General features: G+C 39.9%; 1 non-coding gene across 1 annotated transcript; it reads right to left on the reverse strand.

Annotated features, from left to right (window-relative positions):
- Positions 1–223: 223 nt before the first annotated feature.
- On the reverse strand, positions 224–330 carry LOC117084561. Its single transcript, XR_004437495.1, has one exon. It is a non-coding gene; the product is annotated as a U6 spliceosomal RNA (small nuclear RNA).
- Positions 331–5,274: the final 4,944 nt, after the last annotated feature.

A 5,274-nucleotide genomic window follows, 5' to 3' on the forward strand; every position in this document is an offset into this window, starting at 1 on the left:
TATTAGGTCTAACATTTAAGTCTCTAATCCATCTTGAATTAATTTTCGTATAAGGGGTAAGGAAAGGATCCAGTTTCAGCTTTCTACTTGTGGCTAGCCAATTTTCCCAGCACCATTTATTAAATAGGGAATCCTTTCCCCATTTCTTGTTTTTGTCAGGTTTGTCAAAGATCAGATGGCTGTAGATGTGTGGTATTATTTCTGAGGACTCTGTTCTGTTCCAAAAAATATGGAACGCTTCACGAATTTGCGTGTCATCCTTGCGCAGGGGCCATGCTAATCTTCTCTGTATCGTTCCAATTTTAGTATATGTGCTGCCGAAGCGAGCACTATACTTTTTCTTTCACTATGTTTTTTCTGTTGATTTTTCCTACTCTTCATTTTTTCCTTTTTTTTTTTTTGAGACAGAGTCTCGCTCTGTCGCCCAGGCTGGAGTGCAGTGGCCGGATCTCAGCTCACTGCAAGCTCCGCCTCCCGGGTTCCCGCCATTCTCCTGCCTCAGCCTCCCCAGTAGCTGGGACTACAGGCGCCCGCCACCTCGCCCGGCTAGTTTTTTTGTATTTTTTAGTAGAGACGGGGTTTCACCGTGTTAGCCAGGATGGTCTCGATCTCCTGACCTCGTGATCCGCCCGTCTCGGCCTCCCAAAGTGCTGGGATTACAGGCGTGAGCCACCGTGCCCAGCCTCTTCATGTTTTCTATCAGTTGAGATATAATTAATAATTTTCAGTTTATTTCTTTTATATAAACATTTACAACTATACATTTCCTTCACACAGTCCCTTTCTCTGCAGTTTATAAGCTTTCCTATGGAGTGCTTTTATTGTTTATTTTATTATTATTGTTCTAAGTAATTTAAAGTTTTCATTAAGTTTTTGACCAATGAGTTATTTAGCAATGTCTTTTATAAATTTCTAAATGCATTGTAATTAAAAAAATTTTGGTTATTTATTCTAACAATTATGTTTTGTTCAGAGATAGCATTCTATATCAAGAGTTAGCAAGTTGTGGTTTCTGAGCCAAATACTGCTGCCTGCCAGGTATTTTTCTAATAAACTTTGATTGGAACACATCTAAGCTCATTTATTTAAATATTTTCTATTAACGTTTTTGTGTTACAATGGCAAAAGTAAGTAGTTATATTACAGAATGTATGCTGTGCAAAGCCTAATTAGGCCTTTTACATTAAAAAAATTTGCTAAGGGCTATCCTACAGGAAAGCTATTTTTAAGCAATTTGTTGATACCAATTTACAACATAATAAAGGATAAACTTGTATCAGTTTTCCGCATGTGCTTGAGAATAACACACACTGTTTAAACCTCATATATAATACCTTGTTCAAATCTTCAGTAGAAGTGCAATTTTATAAAAATCTGCTTGGGCTATGTCTCTTTGATCCCTAGTCTGTTGAGGATTTCTAGATTTTTATCATGAAGGGATGTTGGATTTTATCAAGGCTTTTTCTCCATCTGTTGAGAAGATCATGTGATTTCTGCCTTTAATTCTGCTTATATATTGAATTACATTTATTGATTTGTTCCTATTGAGCCAGCTTTGCATCCTGGAAATAAAGCCTACTTGATGATGGTGTGTTAACTTTTTGATGTGCTGCTGTATATGGTTTGTCAGCATTTTATTGAGGATTTTTGCATTTATGTTCATCTGGGATATTGGCCTGAAGTTTGCTTTTTGTTTTTTTTTTTCTCAAAATAATAAGGAGCATCTATGACAAATCTATAGCCAACATCATACTGAATGGGCAAAAGCTAGAAGCATTCCCCTTGGGAACGGAAACAAGACAAGGATGCCCACTCTCACCGCTCCTATTCAACAGAGTACCGCAAGTTCTAGCCACAAGGATGCCCACTCTCACCGCTCCTATTCAACAGAGTACCGCAAGTTCTAGCCACAAGGATGCCCACTCTCACCGCTCCTATTCAACAGAGTACCGCAAGTTCTAGCCACAAGGATGCCCACTCTCACCACTCCTATTCAACAGAGTACCGCAAGTTCTAGCCACAAGGATGCCCACTCTCACCACTCCTATTCAACAGAGTACTGCAAGTTCTAGCCACAAGGATGCCCACTCTCACCACTCCTATTCAACAGAGTACCGCAAGTTCTAGCCACAAGGATGCCCACTCTCACCACTCCTATTCAACAGAGTACCGCAAGTTCTAGCCACAAGGATGCCCACTCTCACCGCTCCTATGCAACAGAGTACCGCAAGTTCTAGCCACAAGGATGCCCACTCTCACCACTCCTATGCAACAGAGTACCGCAAGTTCTAGCCACAAGGATGCCCACTCTCACCACTCCTATGCAACAGAGTACTGGCAATTCTAGCCAGAGCAGTCAGGCAACAGAAAGACATAAAACGTATCCAAATAGGAAAATAAAAGAATCAAACAATACCTTTCTTCACTGACAATATAATTCTATAACTAGGAAAGCCTAAAGACTCTGCCAAAAGACTACTACAACAAATAAATAATTTTAGTAAAGTTTCAGGATACAAAAGCAATGAACAAAAATTAGTAGCATTCCTATACATCAATAACACCTAAGCTGAGAGTGAGATGAAGAACACAATCCCACTTACAATAGCCACAAAGAAAATGAAACACCTAGGAATACAGCTAACCTAGGAGGTTAAAGAGCTCCACAGGAGAAAACATTACTGAAAGAAACACTACTGATAGAAATCAGAGATGATGCAAATAAAGAAAAACAGTCTATGCTCATGGACTAAAACAATCAACATCATTAAAATGACCATATTGCCCAAAGCAATCTACAGATTCAATGCTATTTCTATAAAACTTCCAATGTCATTCTTCACAGAACTCAAAAAAAAAACAAAACAAAACACTATTCTAAAATTCATATGAAACCAAAAAAGAACCTGAATAGCCAAAGCTATTCTAAACAAGAAGAACAAAGCTGGACACATCACATTACCTGTCTTCAAACTATATTTTAAGGTTACAGTAACCAAAATAGCATGGTACTGGTACAAAAACAGACACATAGACCAACGAAATAGAATAGAAAACTCAGAAATGAAGTCTTTTACTTACAACCATCTGATCTTTGACAAGCCAACAAAAGCAAGCAATGGGGAAAGGACTCCCTATTTAATAAATCATGCTGGGATAATTGGCTAGCCATATGTAGAAGAATAAAACTGGACCCCTACATTTTACCATATACAAAAATGAATTGATGATGGATTAAAGAGTTAAATGTAAGACTTCAAGCTATAAATATCCTAAAAGGAAACCTAGGACATACCCTCCCGATATCAGCCTTGGCAAAGAAGTTTTGGCTTAGTCACCAAAAGCAATTGCAGCAAAAACAAAAACTGACAAGTAGTGCCTAATGAAGTTAAAGAGCTTCTGCACAGCAAAATAAACTATCCACAGATTAAACAGACCACCTATACAATGAGAGAAAATATTTACAAACTATACATCTGAAAAAGGTTTAATATCCAGAATCTATAAGGAATTTAAACAGATCAATAAGTAAAAACAACACCATTAAAAACAGGCAAAGGACAAGAACAAACATTTCTCAAAAGACATATGAGCAGCTAAAAAAAAAAATATTAAAATTGTTCATCATCACTAATTATCAGAGAAATGCAAATCAAAGCCACAATGAGAGATCATCTCACATCAGCCAGAATGGCTGTTATTAAAAATCCAAAAACAACAGATATTCTGTGTCACACACGTCTGTGTAAAGAGACCACCAACAGGATTTGTGTGAGCAGCAAGGCTGTTTACTTCACCTGGGTGCAGGCGGGCTGAGTCCCAAAAGAGAGTCAGTGAAGGGAGATAGGGTGGGACCGTTTATTATAGGATTTGGGTAGGTAGTGGAAAATTACAGTCAAAGGGGATTGTTCTCTGGTGGGGAGGGGCGGGGGTCACAAGACGCTCGGTGGGGGAGCCTCTGAGCCAGGAGAAGGAATTTCACAAGGTAATGTCATCAGTTAAGGCAGGAACAGGCCATTTTCACTTCTTTTGTGAACTTCAGTTACTTCAGGCCATCTGGATTATATGTTCAGGCCACAGGGGATGTGATGGCTTAGCTTGGGCTCAGAGGCCTGACATTCCTATCTTCTTATATTAATAAGAAAAATAATATAAAACAGTGTTGAAGTGTTGGGGCAGCAAAAATTTTGGTGGGGTGGTTGGAGAGATAATGGACTGCTTCAAGCGGGATTAGGGGTGGCCTGGGAACCTAGAGTGGGAGAGATTAAACTGAAGAAAGATTTTGGGGTAAGGGGTGATATTGTGGGGTTGTTAGAAGGAACATTTGTTGTATAGAATGATTGGTGATGGCCTGGATACGGTTTTGTATGAATTGAGAAACTAAACGGAAGACACAAGGTCTGAATAAGAGAAGGAGAAAGACAGGTATTAAAGGACTAAGAATTGGGAGGACCCAGGACATCCAATTACAGAGTGCCCAAGGGGGTTCAGCCTAATTACTGGCTTGGCTGGTGAGTTTTGGGGCTCTATCCTTGAGGTTTTTTATGTTGTCATACACCAGGCCAGATTGATTTAGGTAAAAACAACCCTCTACATTTAAAAATGTACAGTCTTCCTTTTTAAGCAGTGAGTAAGTAGAGCCCTTGGCGATTTTGGAAGAAAGAGAAAAGCAAAGTCAGCAATTGTTTGTTAAAGAAGGATAATGTCAGGCCTCTGAGCCCAAGCTAAGCCATCACATCCCCTGTGACCTGCACATATAATCCAGATGGCCTGAAGTAACTGAAGAATCACAAAAGAAGTGAAAATGGCCTGTTCCTGCCTTAGTTGATGACATTACCTTGTGAAATTCCTTCTCCTGGCTCAGAATTTCTCCCACTGAGCGTCTTGTGACCCCCGCCCCTCCCCACCAGAGAATAATCCCCTTTGACTGTAATTTTCCACTACCTACCCAAATCCTATAATAAACAGCCCCACCCCATCTCCCTTCACTGACTGTCTTTTGGGACTCAGCCCGCCTGCACCCAGGTGAAGTAAACAGCCTTGTTGCTCACACAAAGTCTGTTGGTGGTCTCTTCGCAGGGACGCGCGTAACATTCTGGTGAGACTGTGCAGAAAAGGGAACACTTACACGCTGTTGGTGGGAATGTAAATTAGCCAGTATGGAAAGCAGTTTGGAGCTTTCTGAAAGAGCGGAAAATAAAGCTACCATTCAACCCAGTGACACCATTACTGAGTGTATACCCAAAGGAAAATAGATCATTATACCAGACAGAC

This window comes from Trachypithecus francoisi, unplaced genomic scaffold (genome assembly GCF_009764315.1).
Source record: "Trachypithecus francoisi isolate TF-2019V2 unplaced genomic scaffold, Tfra_2.0 Lachesis_group0, whole genome shotgun sequence".
NCBI classification, from domain to species: Eukaryota; Metazoa; Chordata; class Mammalia; order Primates; family Cercopithecidae; genus Trachypithecus; species Trachypithecus francoisi.